This window comes from Ambystoma mexicanum, chromosome 6p (genome assembly GCF_040938575.1).
Source record: "Ambystoma mexicanum isolate Mex_15411 chromosome 6p, UKY_AmexF1_1, whole genome shotgun sequence".
Lineage (NCBI taxonomy): Eukaryota > Metazoa > Chordata > Amphibia > Caudata > Ambystomatidae > Ambystoma > Ambystoma mexicanum.
The window spans coordinates 416,936,405-416,953,316 of record NC_090935.1 but is presented as its reverse complement, the minus strand read 5'-3'; positions in this window follow the sequence as shown (position 1 = coordinate 416,953,316).

The following is a 16,912-nucleotide window of genomic DNA, read 5'->3' as shown; positions in this document are numbered from 1 at the left end:
CGGATGCCAATTCTGTATGTCTGCTGGAGTTACCAGTAGCCTGGCTTTATCCTTAACTTCCTCTATGGATTGTGTGGCGATTACACCTAGAATTCTTTGTTCGGGAATGATAGGTACAGGTTGAGGATTGATCAAATGTTCTTCCACTCCCATCCGAGAAAGGGCATCAGCTTTACCCTTTACGTTTTTTGTACCAGGTCGATAGGTAATTATGAAGTCAAACTCGGCAAAGAATAGTGCCCAACGGAGTTGCCTAGAGGATTGAGCTTTTGCGGTTTTCAAATATTGCAGGTTTCGGTGATCTGTAATCACAGTAACGGTGTGTCGGGCCCCCAGAAGATAATGCCGCCAAGCCTTAAAGGCGGACTTGATAGCTAGAAGTTCCTTATCAGTAATAGTGTAATTGATTTCAGGAGGCGAGAATTTGCGGGACCAAAATGCCACGGGATGCAACTGATTGGTTACTGGGTCCTTTTGTGATAGAACTGCCCCCATGGCAAGGCTCGAAGCATCAGTTTCAACGATGTAGGGGAGTTCTGGGCGAGGATGTTTTAAGATCGGTGCAGAGATAAATCTAGTCTTCAAATTCTGGAAAGCTTGTTCCGCCTCGGTAGACCATTCGAAACGTTTGTTTTTCTTTAACAAGGCGGTGATGGGCTGGACTATTCGAGAGAATTCGGGGATAAACCTGCGGTAAAAGTTAGCGAAGCCTAACATGCTTTGAACACCTTTTACGGAGGATGGCGATGGCCATTTGAGAATTGCATCAACCTTCTTTGAATCCATACGCACTCCGCTAGGTGATAATATGAATCCCAAGAATTCAACTTCAGTCACGTTGAAAACACATTTTTCCAACTTAGCGAAAAGTTTGTGTTGACGCAATCTCTAGAGGACCATTTTCACGTGTTTCCGATGAAGAATAAACGAGGATGTCGTCAATGTAAACAACAACACACACATCTATGAGCTCTCTGAGGACATCGTTCATAAAATATTGAAAGGCGGCCGGGGCATTGCAAAGTCCGAAGGGCATGACCTGATATTCAAATAGCCCATACTTGGTGCGGAAGGCCGTCTTCCATTCATCGCCCTCTTTTACTCGTACCAAGTGGTAGGCTCCTCTAAGATCCAGCTTTGTATATATGCATGCTTTTCTGACTTGGTCCAGGAGTTCAGGGATCAAAGGTAACGGATATCTATTCTTAACGGTGATCTCGTTCAGGGCGCGATAATCTATACAAGTTCTAAGGTCCCCTTCTTTTTTTGGAACGAAGAACAAAGCTGAGGAAGCAGGGGACTTGGAAGGACGAATAAACCCATTCGCTAGGTATTGATCCAGGTATTGTCGGAGGTGAAGATTCTCAGGCTCGGTGAGGGCATAAATTCTACTACAAGGAGGAGTAGATCCAGATATCAGGTCTATCTGGCAGTCATAAGACCTATGAGGAGGTAGAGAGTTAGCCTGATCCTTCCGGAAAACATCTTGGAATTCTAGATATTCAGGAGGTAACTGGGGAGCCTCCGAGGAAATTGCTGCCAGTGCAACACCAGGTCGAGGGTGACAAGTAGAGACACATTCTGGAAACTGAACCGTTCTTGCTCGCCAATCGATCTGAGGATTGTGCTTCTCTAACCAAGGAATTCCTAGAATAATCTGGAACTGAGGGGCCTTGATCACATCGAACACAATCTTCTCATGGTGTCCATCTTGACTTACTAGCGTCATTTCTTGGGTGGTATGCGTTACTGGTCCGGAGGCTATCTCCGTACCATCCACCGTAGTAATGACGTCCTTTACAGCCTTTGGACAAAGAGTCAGATTCATCCTCAAAACCATTTCATGATCCACATAATTGCCGATGGCACCGCTGTCGACGCAAGCTTCAATCGCATGTAATCGATCCGGATGTTCAGGGCTAATGAGGACCATAGGTATCACGAAATGCGAGGTCACTGAACTGGTTTTAACGCTCGGCAAGAGGACCTCTATTCTTGTCGGGCGAGGTCGTTTCCCTGCTCAGAGTTTGTGACCCTGGTAACTGCAGCTCCTACTGCCTTCTTGGCTGGTTTCACCGGACAGTCTCGAAGAAAGTGCCCCGAGTTTCCGCAATAGAGGCATAATTGCAGCTGTTTTCTCCTTTCCCGCTCCTTTTGTGTTAGTGGTCCTTTCAGGCCCCCTATTTGCATGGGTTCCCCGGAGTCTACTCCTTTGGTAGGAGTTGGTGGTTTGGAAAATACTCGAGCATCAAACTTGGAACGATCGGCCTTCCTGTTCTGCAGTCTGTGGTCAATTTGAACGACTAAGTCAATATAGTCCGAACAGTCTTGCGGGGGATTCACTACTTGGGCTAACACATCTTTGAGCTCGCCACGTAGACCTCTATAAAACAGCGTAATCCTTTTGTCCTCAGGCCATCGAGTTTCCACTATCAGTCTGTTGAAAGACGCAATATAAGCCAAAAGGTCTTGATTACCCTGTCGCAATGAAAGGAGCTCATTGTCCAAGGCCTGCCCCTGTGAATGTCTTGCAAACAGTTTTTCCATACTGAGCTGAAAAGCTTGAAAATCATGGAGAACCGGATATTCTTGATTAACTAGAGGGATCGACCAGTCTGCCGCATTGCCACTAAGGTACGAAAGCACGAAAGCTACCTTAGCTTGATCAGTTGGAAAGGCTGCTGGCCGGCATAAGAAGTGCAACCGGCACGGATTAATAAATACTGCAAACCTCTTTGGGTCACCAGAAAATCGTTCGGGCGGAGCCAGAGGTACATTCCCAGGTAGGTTGATCTGCACTGGGTTCGTAGAGGATGTTGAAGGAAGATTTGCCCCTGATGCGGGTAACGGAGTTTGTCCGGCTTGTGACTGTAGCAATTGTCTAGCGAGATCATCTGTTCGCTCCTTGGAAATAATCAGTTCCCTTCTTAGAGCATTCGTTTCCTGACGGGCTGCATGCACTTCTGCTCTTAGTTCCCCAAGTAACTGGGCTAGCTGGTCGGTATCCGAGGTTTCCATAGCGCCTGGGTGGGAGTTTTGCGGTAGGCTTTGTGTTCTGTAACGCTCACCTGATTCCCGCAGAGGCGCTGGTCTTGACTGGGTGCATGCCGTATCTTCAAAGGTGATGTGTAACACACGGTTGGCTCTTTGGGCTGGACCTCTGTGCACTGTATGTCTGACTCGAAGAGTAAGATGTCTTAGGTAAGTGAACGCCGAGCCCTCCATCTGCCTCGGGGCAGGGTGCCGTAACCAGTTTCTTCACTGGATAAGGGTGCAGGCCTCTTGACCTCAGAGGACTGCTGTCCGTCGTTAACTGCACGAACGGTAAGTTCTGGGCACTTCAAATGTCTTAAAAGTCTTTTGTAATGATATCTCTTGTTTTGCAGGGTTCTGGCGATGGCGGATGGCGGGCTGATGAGAGTTGAGGATCGAACCCGCGTGAGGAATAGAAGCGCCTGGAAGCACGTAAGTAAGCGCTTGTAGCCTGCTTCACGATGCGCACCAACTGTCCCTTTTATCTTGCAGGTACAAGTTCGGAGCTTTAGAGAAGCTGAAGGGTGCTGGAAAACCCACTGGATTCGGCGTGGGAAGGAGTAATGGCACGTGAGTAATAAAGTTGCCCAATGTCTTTAAACGCACCTTCTTTTGTCTTTCAGATGCGGGATGCAGCGCCGAAGGCCTCCGGAGCATGCGAAGAGCTGGTAAGCTTTTGTCTTTCAGATGCCGGAATGCAGTGCGAAGACCTCCAGAGCATGCGAAGAGTAGGTAAGCCTTTGTCTTTCAGATGCCGGAATGCAGCGCGAGGCGTTGGTGACAGCCGATGGACCAGGTAAGAGATGCGCTGCCACTGAAGACCGTAGTGCTAACCTGTTCTTTCTTTGTCTTTACAGGTGCTGCTGAAGACTGGATTCCAGGATGGTAAGCCTTTGTTCCCTTAGGCCCAGGATCAGAAGCAGAAGACACGATGAGCGTTCTGCTGCAGAGAATGCAGAATAACACAAAGCAAGATTCATCCATCGTGTGTGGTTTAAATAGCCTCCTTAGTGCTTAGGTGTCTCCTTCCACAGCCACGCCTAGGTAAGAAAAGAGTTCCTGCTTTCCAGAAGAGTTCCAGTGTTCTGAACCTAGGGAGTGGCTCCTGCCCCACCCAACAGGAAATGTAGTCCCAAACAGAAGAGGATCAGGGGTTCAACTGGCAGGTAAGTAAGCAGCATGGTCTGCTGCAGGTAAGTCCACCCAAGCATTATGAGCCCCGCGCTTCCAGCGCTGGGACTGGGCATCTTTATGAGCCTGGTGCCACTGGCGCCAGGACAGGGTCCAAAAGGTCCCAATTGGGACTGGCTGGCACTCGGAACCGGGGTTATGGGTCTGCTTCCAAGGGAGTCGGGCAAGTCCTGATCTTTTGGAAGCAGAGATCATGACAGCTTGTCCCAAATGGGAATTTACAATGCAGGTAGGAATCTAGCATGTATGATGCGAGTTCACAGCTGTGTGTCAAAATTATCGGTAACCCACAACACGTATCTTGGAATTAGACATAGTTTTAGGAGCATGGAAATATAGGCGCTTCTCGGAATGGTGCTGTCAAATACCTGATTGACATGACCGATATGGTCGAGGGTCATGGAGTCCACTTCCGCTGGGCTTAGTTCCGTAGGTGCGGCCAGTAGTGCACGCTGTAAAGTTAAGAAGAGGAGGTCAATGTGGGCCAAATCTTGCGCTATATCCCGGTAATAGGGCCTTCTAACCCCTCTGTCTTTAAACACCCTCTGGTAATGGACGAGATCCACCGCAAACATGGTGGAATGAGATAAAACAACTGTCTATAGAACACGTCTGGTAGATGGTCCAAAGGTCCGGGGAGTTAATGGTGCAGCATATCTAACACAACGTGTCACAAAGTTCTGCTCAGAGCGTGTGTATCCCAGTGTGCATGAGCAAATTCATGAAAAAAACTGGCGTGTCTGGGGAGTTGGTGTCTAATACAGCGTGTCACACTGCTCAAAGCGTGTATATCTCCTTATGAATGGGCGCTTTCATGAAAGAGAAACTGGAGTGCCGTCTGGCTGTCAGGGCGTCGCGAGTATCATAGAATTATCACAGAATTATGTCGGAAGTGCTGCCCCAGTGCGGCGACACGTGAAACTCAGGGAATCAGAGTGCTTACCTGGGGTGTTAATTTTCCCTCAGTATACGAACAGTGTCAGTTGCCAAGCTGAGTGCGTGGCCTGGCAGTGTGTTTATACCGTCGTCATGGTCACCCGGGCCCCGGGACCATGGTGGCCATCTTGTAGTTTCAGGATTGGTACAGTGAACAGACTATGTCTCATGAACAGGGGGTAGTCCACCAGCACATCTACATCATCAGGTAAGATAGCTCAGCAGGTTGAGCGCTCGCTGCTGCGATCTAAGCGTGATCTGCAGGTCGCAGGTTTGAATAACGGCAGGGCCAACTCAGCCTTTCATCCTTCCGAGGTCGATAAATGAGTACCAATTTCTGTTGGGTGATATTGTATGCAAATATGTGCTCTGTAAAGCGCTTTGGATAAAGGCACTATATAGATAACACATAGTTATCATGTGTGTGGACTTAGAATGCATTAACAAGTTTATCTCACGACACAAAGGTGATTACAATAAAGATGAATCCCTGTATGTATACAAGGTCTGTATATAATAAGGGTACCTGTACTACCACAGGTCCTCCAGGTAAGTAATACAGAAATAACGAAAAAGTGACCTGGGTGGTGAGGTTGGATAGATATGACTAACACCAAATTGTCATATACACACTTAAATTTATTATCAAAAAATTCATCAAATTAGTCAACACTGCTCACAGAGCACATTAATCCATATATTCATTCACTCATCTGGGCGTTTCGTGAAACCACACGATGCAGTCACTGAAATCAGACTGCAAGTGCGAGCACGAGAGAACACTGAAGAACTGAAGACATACGGCACATACTGTGCTATATTTGACATCAGGCGATAGCCTCAGCGAAATACGAAGACGTTGTGCAAGTGAGGATTCAGGCAACCATACCTGCAACTGGACAATGGCCACCAGTAATACATGTGCTAGTGGAATACAATAGATTGGTGGATTGTGGCGCTGATCTATAGGAGGAATATGCAAAACCCACTTGGTTCGACCAGAAGCTCTTTTGAATCTAAACCTTGGACATGAAGGATGAATCTCACAGTTTACACTACCCCTATAAATTATCTCCCATCTGAGTTTGTTACCAGAGCTAGGCTACATTGACGCCCGGCTCATATCCTGAAGAAGGTCGAGAAATATAAGGCTAACTCTGATAAGCTCTCTTGGAATGACCGAAACATGTGTAGATTATGTTAATAAGCCGAGGTGCTATTGAACAGAAATACATAATGTTAGTTTATATAGGTGTAAGAAAAAGATACACTGATGTGTTTTTTATGAAGGGCCTCATGTTTAGGTTAGACCCGTTTTTTGTTAAGTTGGCATTGAATGTGTGTGAGTAAGTTTGAGTATGGATGGTGGAATGAATCTGATGATGTTTAAAGTACATGGATTAATGTGCTCTGTGAGCAAACAATGTTGACTAATTTGATGCATTTTTTTTAAAAATAAATTTAAGTGTGTATATGAAAATGTGGTGTTACAAAACCATTATATTAAAAAAAGACAGTCACAAGGGGCCATGGATGGGGTGGTGTTCAAACACAGTTAGGATGCATGTGGAGCAGTCGAAAAGCAGAGCTTCAGGGTATATGGGTATGGACCACTTGGATTCTTCATTTGGTAATGGTTTAATGCGCTCAGTGGGTCAATTTTTCTTTATTTCAGTATACAAGTTCTTGCAATGAACAAATGAGAACTGTTGTTTACAGATTGACACAATTATGGTACGTACCGTACCCTGCATAGGAATATTCCTTCATTAATCATATCAGTACAACATGATTGTTCTATACTGAATAGTACAGTCAATCAGAAAGGGCATGATGCATGAAGGTACAACATACTTCTATGCAGTATAGTGCAATCAAAGTCAAAATGATGTCCCTCATGCTCAATATACAAGAAAAATGTGCATTGGTACAATAATCAGTCAATTGAAGTGCACTATACACTAGAGGTGACATGGCTGTTCATTTACAGAATCGTACCGTTTCTAGCGGGTCTCTTTGAACAACTGATTCTGGTACAGACTACATACACATCACTTTTCTGTAAGGAGCACCTATCAGTCACTCTGGAAGCGGGGCTACTATAATGCTTTAATGAGCACTTTTTTCTCACAAGCATCTGTAGAGCACTCTAGATGTGCCGCTGCAGGGTTCAAAATTGAGGGAAGGTGGGAGCTAGGAGCTATTTAGCTATTTGTAGCCCCGGAAGAGCATGGTTAGCTTGACACCAACAGCTACCAGGCGCTTCTGTTGGCTCCACAGGCCAACTGACACAGAATTAACATACCCATGTGACATCAACCTTGTGTGTTTGGGGCATCAATAACTGAGCATTAGGACACATCTATATTCCATATAGCTAGTAGTCATTTATATAAATTGACTTCATCTCATTAGTATGGCCTCAACGACTTGTGGGGATGAACGCCCTCGGGGGATCGAAGACCAGTGTATGGGAAGAATTGTCAGATTAGAAGGTGTGTGTGCGCATTAGGCCAAGGTAGGGATCTAGGTGGGCTGACCATGCCTCCAGTAAGGTACCCATGATGGTCAGGTATGTGGATGGGTGCTGACAGGTGGTCAGGAGAGTGCACAAGTGCAAACGACTTGTTGCTGTTTGACTACATACCTTGAGGTCCAGTTGGAGCTTTGTGTTTGGTGTAGCCGAGTGATCCAAGGCGTCCAGTCTGCTCTGAAAATTGTTCTTTACCTTGGCCTGTAGAATATCCTGGGGAGGCACAGACTGTGCCAAGGCCTAGGCGTCAAGAAGTAAGAGTGAGAAGGGGAAGATCTTCAAGTTGCTGGTGGGAACAACCAAAGCTGGTATGCAGGATACAGAGTTGCATTGACCGCCAAAGCTGGACCAAACGGAAAGACTGTTCTCACTATCGTGCCTGAGGAGCATCGGTGAGCTCTGTATTCCCTAAAGCAGGGGTGAGTTCTTCTGGTGGGATGGTACCCTGGTTAGGGTTAGTCAATGCATGTGCTGTGGGTGTCATTCTGGTACTGTTGGATTACAGTACTGTGGTCTCACAGAATCTATGGACACAACTCTTCAGGGACAGATTCAAGCAGGGGTGTTGGTAAATCTGGAAAAGATCCAGGGCTATGTTAATATCAGGACTGTCGAGAATAGCGGCTAGTTAACCTTTTGGTTGTAGCCCCCAAGCTTCTATCCGGAGCTACAACCAAAAGAACAGGGCTATAGCCCCCCCACCCCAGATCCCTTTGGCTACTCCTCTGGATACATGGAAGACCCAGGCACAGGGGCGTGGCCAGTCACAACATTTTGGGGGGGCTGGATGGCAGTTTTGAAAGCTTGTAGTGTGTGGAACCATTAAACCTATTGTTCTGTTGATCCCCACCCGGAGCCCAGGAGGCTGAATAGATATTACACCTTGCTTTAACCCATTAGATGCATCTTTCACCCACACTCATCCGAGCTGGAGCCAGGATTGTGTAACAAGTTGGGCTTGGAGTTAATGTAGTAGGGCTCACCCTAAGGGAAACCCAAAGAGGGAACTGGGCTTGTTCTGCCCCTTCGACGAATCTGTAGGAGCTACAGGGGGTAGCAAGGGACAGCAAACCATACAAGTTGGGTTCCAAGGGGTTTTCTCCCACCAACAAAAATGCTTAAATACATGGTTAAAATGGTGAATTTTACAGTACACCTTCTGTGATACACTAAGTAAAAAAGCCAAACAGTTCCCAAAATGTTTTGTAGGGTAAGACATGTAAAAAGTCCATTAAATGTCATCAACAATGCACAGGAGCATTTTCAAAACATTTTCATAATGCCTTTGCCCCACTGTTGGCAGTACTCTGCACGCACAAACAACATTTTCATACTGATTGTGCCCAAATATGTCCCTTCTGGTGAACTAATACTTCGGTTTGCTTTGCCCATGATGCCAGTAATGATACTAAAACACATCTTCATGCTGGCTCTGCCAACATATACTGTATCCCCAGGTAAGAACATGCTCTGGCTGGCTTTGCCTTAATGCCAGTTAAAAGAAAAGCCATGCCACAGTAAGAAAACATGCCCTCGCTGGCTAGCTGGCATGATAGCTCAGCGGGTTGAGTGGTCGCTGCTGCAATCAGTGTGTGTTTTGCAGGTCGTAGGTTCAAATCCCAGCAAGGCCAACTCAGACTTTCATACTTCTGAGGTCGATAAATGAGCCTCAGATTTCGTTCGGTGACCATTTTAAATAAAGTGCTCTGTACAGTGTTTTGGTAAAAGCAGGGATCGGGTCTGCACCTGCCCCACTGGCTACAGTGCTCTGACCCAGGCACAGAGCCTCCTGCAGCCATTTTTGCTCGGCATCACCCGCCTCCTTGGACTGCACAGCCCCCTGCCAACTCACCACCACAGCCCACAAAACACTGGAGCGCCACCTTCTGTGACGCAAAGCGCTCTCCTGCCCAGAGATGGGAACATAGAGAACTTCAGACATAGGTGTAGAAAGAGGACAAGTGAGAACGGAAGACTTCAGTGGCGCAGACACAGAAAAGGGACGGCCTGCCAAATGCCTTTCCCGGCAGTGAAATTCCACGCAGCCAGCACCTTACATCAGCACGCTGTACACTCTTCACATCGAAGAGCAGGTGTTAAAGTGAGCAAGCCCAGTGTTCCCATGAGGAGGAGTTTTGGGCAGGGAGAGGAAAGAATAGGTGGGTATAGCCATAGGGATTAGCAGGGTCAGGGGCAGGGAGTGGGTGGGCTCACAACCAAACACCTATACACTGTGTGTTCCTATTCATATGTCACTCCTGTTTATACCTAGTCATTGATATGCCCTTCCTCCCCATCTGTACGAATCTTTACTCCAAAGCAATAGTTTGGGCTCTATAGGTGTCATAACACCTAATAGCCCAAACCAATAAAGGTGGCATCTATCAGTAAGGAAGAGGTCTGAAGGTCACAGCTACTTGGACTCTTGTCTGTATCGCAGCATTGCGATCCTTCATAGATTCACATGCTGTTTGAAAATTGCCCGTAATCAGGCTGTGAATTCTCAGCAATATTAAAGAATTTACTTTTAGAAAATGAAAGACTTTGCAGTCACTTTATTGTTGTCTTAGTGTTTGTTTGGGTTATTTAGCCATTAGCCAATAAGCAGTGCCTCACATAGTTCCACCCTTGGATGCCATCTCCTGATTTGTGTAGCAGTGCCAAGGTGGGCCATGTGTGGGGTATGCAGGGTGGGAGGTGAGGGGGTTGTATGTGAATCTATGAAAGATACCAGTGCTTGAGAACAGGAGTTACAGGTAAGTAACGCATTCCTTATGCTTTGGATCCTTCATAGATGAACATGCTGTTTGAATAGAATACATAGCAGTACATATGCATAAATCCCTGCATATGAAGCAAAACCAGAGAAGGGCAAAACAGCTTCAGGGAAACAGATTTTGAACTCTGGACACCGCAGTCGAGTCAATACTGTAAAACTTGGTGAAGATATGAACGGACCTCCACGTAGCCACCCTGCAGTTGTCTGCCTGAGGAACACTGGAGAGGAAGTGAGCAGCCCTTGTAGAATGCACCTTAGGCCGACCTGAAAGTGGACTGGAGGCAAGGCAGTGGCAAAAGGAATTGTAAGAAGAGAGCCATCGGTAGATGGAAGACACAGACAGTCCTATGCACATAGCAGCACGACCAAACGCCACAAACACTTGTGAAGGCTTCCAGAATAGCTTGGTAGAGGCAACATGGTACTCAAGTGCTCGCATGACATCCAGAGAGTGGAGGGAGTGCTCAGCAGCGATGGAAGGAGAGTTAAAGAATGCCAGCAGTTGCAGAAGCTCATTGAGTTGAAATGACAAAGGCACATACGGGTCATCCTTAAAAGGACCTTGGATCTGTGAAAAAACAAGATAAGGCGGTTCAGAGAAAAGAGTCTGGATTTTTCCAAAGCTCCTGGATGAGGGGATGGCGACCAGGAAAGCTATTTTCCATTAAGGAAACTTAATGTCGGCCTTACGAAAAGGCTCAAATGGATGGCCCATTAATTTGGAGAGCACAACGTTTAGTTCCAAAGCAGGAAACGGTGCACACACTGGTGGCAATTCCTTGATGAGACCACAATGAAGGCATAGTTGGGAGTGTAAGCAAGATATTACGGCCAAGCAAACCTTCCTAGAGGCTTGAGCAAGCCCGCTATGCACCAAGGAAAGTAGGTACGGCAGAGTTTGTTGTGACTGGAATTGGAGAGAGTCCACTCCCTAAGTAGCGCACCACACAGCAAAGTGTTACCATTAACTGTTCTAGCAGGAGAAGGTAGCAGGTGCTCGAGTCTTTGCAAAGATGTCTCTGCAGTTCTGGCGCAGGTCAATATGGACTAACTGTAGGAATACAGGCGCCACGCTGTCAAGTTGGGTGATGCCGGGTTGTGATGTGGACCACTCACTTGTCCCTGGACAGTAAGTTGAATACTGGCGGAAGCTTGATGGGCAGGGCTGCGAAATGAGCCAGGAGTTTCAAGAACCAATATTTACTCGACCAAGCTGGGGCCAAAAGCATCAGTCTTCACTGCTGTTTGCTGGAGTGTAGGACACTTGGTATGAGTGGAAATAACAAAATGCACACAGGAACTTGGCCTTCCACGGAACCAAGAATGTGTTCCACAGACATTTCAAGTTGTTCTTGGTGGCGGAGAGGTCTACATCTGCAGTCCCCCAAGTCGAGAAAAGGGGAAGGACCAGACTGTGCAGGAGTTCCCATTCAGGGCATGAACAAAGATCTATGCCGAGGGACTCGGCCACAGAGTTGTGGGTCCCTGGCAGGTGGAACAGGCACATGAAAATTCTGTGCGATATGGCCCACTTCTAGAGGAATTGGGCTTTGGGGGACAGGATAGGTGATCTGGTGCCACCCCGTTTCTGAATACAGAACATGGTGGTTGTTTTGTCAGTGAACACAAAGCACTTTCACCTGCAGGTGGGACAGGAAGGACTTCAGAGACCAGAAGACCGCTGTTAGTTCCAAGACATTGATGTGCAGGGAATTTTCCTCCAACAGCCAGAGGCTGGTGGTATGAAGACTTGTGGTAAATGCTCCCCAACTCTCCACGGACACCTCTGCTGTCACCATCACTTAACGAGCAGGGATGACGAACGAAGCTCCCTTCTTAAAATGGGAGAGGTCTGACCACCAATGTAGGGAGCTGTAAAATGGATGTGTAAGGAATATTTTGTCATCCCCATTTGTTGTCAGCAGGCATCCAAAAACTCCTGGAAAGGTTGCATGCGAAGCAGACACTGCTGTATGTGTAGAATACAAGACACCATCTTTCCCAAGAGACACTTTATTGCTAGAACTGAGGTGACATATCGCTGTGACGGTGTATGGACCTTGGATAAAATAGCCTTTACCCTCTCGGGTGACAGTGAAGGAGATTGTGTCCAGATCTGCTCCTAGAAATAGCATTTGGTTGAGGGAGTTTTGAGGGATTTGTCGTAGTCTATCAAGAAGCCCAATGAGAAAAGGATAATGTGGCCCCTGTGTGTTTGTGGGCAAGGTGCAGGGATGGGGCACTGACCAGCAATTCACCCAAATACCGGTAAACATAAATGTCTGTCTTCAGGAGGAGTACACCCGCCGAGGCCAGGCATTTTGTCCACACTAATGGGGTAGACTTGAGGCCAAAGGGAAGGACCTTGAATTGGTAATGTAGGCCTGGTACCATGAAGTGCAGGAACTACTGATGGAGGTGGTGGATGAGGACGTGGAAATATGTGCCCTCGAAGTCTAGAGATAATATAAAATCGCCCTTGGTTAGTTGACTGAGGATATGTTACAATCTGACCATTCGAAATGACTGGGAGCGATGAAACTTTTTTTCGATAGTTGAGGTCTAGTATGCGTCTCCCACGCCTATTTCTTCCTGACACAAAAGTAGTGCGAGTAGACGCCCTGGTTTCACTGGGTGCAGTGGACCCATTGTATTGCTCTCATTGGAAGAACTTTCGGATTGTTGGTGTGAAGCCATTTTTCCGCCTTGTTGGAGGGTAGGGTGGTGGAAGGCCGGCATAAGACATTAGGGTATGCCCCTAGGCTAGCAGTGAAAGCACCCATTTTTCCATAGCAATTTGTTTCCATTGATGTTGGAACAATGAGAGTCGCCCTTTCACCAAATTGAAGGGGCAGTACTGTGTGGAAGTCAGGTTTGCTTGCTGGGCTGACCTTTGGCCTGGGAGGACCCATGGTGCAGTTGATAGTGAACTGGCCGTGAAGTGGTCACCAGATGTATTGGTAGTTCCTTTGTAGGACTGGGCGTGGAAAGCAGGTTACTAATCACAGACCAATCTTGAGAATTGGCTCTGCTTAGACCAAGATGATTGGTACAGCCGACGACGTTGCAAATTGCCATGGGATTGGGCAATATCAGTGTCCATCCCAATAATTCACTTTCTTACCAAAGAGGTCTTCCCCCCCATAGAAAGGCATATTCACAACCTGGGCTGGACATCTGGGCGCATGTTCGTGGCCTTCAGCCACCCATGGTGATGCAGCGCCACCACTTTGCCTATTTGATAGAAACCAGTAGCGGCAATGTCCGCAGCCACGAAGATGCCATGATCCGATTCAGATTCACCTTCATGAAGCAATGCAAAAGGTTCCTCCTTATTGTCTGGCAGGAAATGGAGGATGGGCCCTGATTTATACCATAGTTCCCGATCACACCATGAAAAAATGGCGAGGGAATTAGAGGCTTTGATGGTAATGGCTGCAGTTGAAATAATCCTTTTAACAAAGGTGTCCAGCTATCTGCCTTCCTTGTCTGGGGTAGAGAACATGGAGAGGAGGGATTGGCGGATCTCTTCTGAGCTGCAGCAGAAACAACAGATTCAGGACCAGGTTGGGCACAGACACTTAGAGCATGTTCTGGTGCCCTAACTTTTTTTGTCAAAATGGTCGTTCTTAGAAGGCATGGTCAATGGATTCTTCATAGTAAAGAAACCGCCATCCCAAATGTCACCTAGAACAGGAATAGACATTATGGCCATAGGCGCATGTTCCCGTCATTGGCAGTGGAAACCTTCCTTACTCTGCACTGTGGGGATGAGGTAAAACGTTTTCCCCGCCTTGGACAAAACTTTATGGAGTGTCCCGATTTCCTCAGGAGGAGAGCTCCTCGGTTCAACATCTGCGGGCACCAAATCTTCAAATTCATTCCGGGACAGAGCGAGTGGAAGCAGTGGCCAGAGGAGGATCCACACGAGTGCCAGCCTGACAGAGGTTCTCGAGGAGGAGGTGTCAGTGGTGGAGGGTGATTACGGCCGCTAGATAGGATAGAAGGCTGGTCCAGTGTAGGAGGAATGGAGGGAACTCAGATTTACAGCTCCGACACTAGCGTATGCAGCAAGGAGAGGATGTGCATGGGGAGGTAATGAGCTTTTGGCAGCGATGGGACAGGCTGTGCAAGGGACAGTGCGTACAAGATGGTTGTGCAGGAGTTGAAGTTTTGCCTTTGTCTTCCAAGAAAATAAGAAAATGCCTTCCAGGGCATTGCAATCCATGTCAATCAGATGTTGCAAAATGTTCTAAGGAGGCATATTTGATGGTCCTGGCAAAACCAGCAGAACATGGGGCTGGAGAGTTAAGATCAGTTCTTTGTGCTGATTAGGGGACCTGGGCAGTGGAAGAACTATTCATAGAAGTGCCGTCATCGTCGTAAGGGTCTTCTGAGTGGTCTGTGCCAGAGGTTTGGTGGTGCTCATCAAAGAGGTGGTCGTGGTCAAAGATACAGTCATCGTTGTGATTTTTTCATCTGTGCAGTGGCTGTCAATGTCTTCAACGAAACGGGATTGCAGGTGTTTCCATAGTGTTTGGCAGGAGAGACTTGGAGGACGTTGCAGACTATTCAAGATTCATGGACAAAGATTATGCAGTTGACTATGGTGTTTTTGATGTGGGATGGCTCATTGGTGTACCAGATGGTTTTGTTGTTGGTGCCGTCAGCTTTATGGATGATGCTAGCTATTTATGCATGGGTGGCATCATATTTCTTAGAATAGGGAGCATTCTCGAGGGTGGGCAACTATGGTTTAGAGGAACAGCTTCTCACTGATGTGGAGTCCGAGGCCAAAGTCCCCTCATTAAGCCAGGCCACCAGTCAGTCTCCTGTGCCGGTCTTTCAAAGATTTATTAAAAAGCAAATGGCATATGGAGCAGGAGCTCAGATAATGGTCTGGATATCAACAATAAAGACACTCCGGATGCTGGTATTCTATATAGTTTTTCTTGAGGTGGCAAACGGAACATGTCTTGGAAAGACTTTTTAGTTTTGGATTCAATCATGGTGGGGGAAAAAGAGGCACTCCATAGGGCTAAAGCCTGGGGAACGGAGGAGGAATGTTCCCAGTAAGGGAGAACCAAATGGATGTAGTGCTCCTGAAACATTGTAATAAGAAAATACTTATTTTAGGCTTTCCAACAGTGTGAAAAGCAATCTTGTAAAATATAAACTTTCTCAAAATCATCGAGTGAAAATAAAGAACTAGGAGATGACTCCCAACACTTGAATGTGCAGTAAGAATCTGAAGATGTCCTCCAGGGTGGGCTGATGACACATAACATTCAAACAGCATCTGATTCTATGAAAGATCCAATGCTGGAGAACAGAGGAAGACCCACCTGATCCCAGAGTCTACTCATCTTCCTGGGAGGATTAGACGAACTGTTCCAGTGAGGACATCACTGCATCAGATTCTGCTGTTGCAGTCAAAATGGTGATGGAGCACCCATCAGCTATCTCTCCATTTTATCATGGTGTGCTTGTGACACACTTAGAGCATGAAGAGATTTCTTCACTTTTCTTCTGATCAAAGCCAAAGGCCTGTGCGACTTTCAGGCCATGACCCTGCAATGGCCACTGTGTCCTTGGAGCGAACTCTGGCACAAGACCATAGTCTCTGGACACTGAGGTGCTGCCTTTGATCAAGACAAAATGAAAGGCCTTGGAGGACTCTTGTATGCTCACTGGTGGACTGTTGATGCGTCCACCGATGCAGGCACTGCAAGTCTCCAAGTCACCTCAGTAATGTGGTGGCTATCCGTAGGAGAACCATTAGGATCCCTCCAATATAGGTGTGCTTGGTGTGGCAGGAAGTAACCGCCACACTGAGGGGTTAAAGAGAGCGGATTACCTTTTTTCCATCAAGTGATCCGGTGGTGGTGCAGTGAATAGTTCTTACCACCTATGGGGTTGCATCTCGATTTCTACATGTGAAAGCAAGTCCCAGGCCACAAATGCATACCAGCGGTGATTGGGCCCCAGGTATGCCAAATAGAGCAGATGGGATCCTGCATGTGGAGAAGCCTGTTTGTCCAGGCATAAACAGCAGAGGAAGAACCTCAGAGCAGCTGGCTCACAATTAAAAATATTATTTGAAAATGGACAAGCAGAAAAACATAAATGAAATCAACTGCTCCTGTGCTAGCGTCCCATCGTTTTGGCACGGAATGAAAAACTGACGGGCATTGCCAACAGCATGCATGGAGATGCTGGCACCCACAGCTATAGTTACACTGAAAGGACACTTGCTTTGAAAAAGGCTCCAATTCAAATCCCCATTGGACATACCTATAAGTATGGAAGAAAGGGGACGACATAGAAGTGTGCGGACCCTCACTGTAGAAGTTAGTAAAAAAGTAATAAGGAAGAATGATGGCATTGGGGGAAATACGATTTGAAGCGGTTGAAACTGTCAGGATGGGTTATATGTTTCT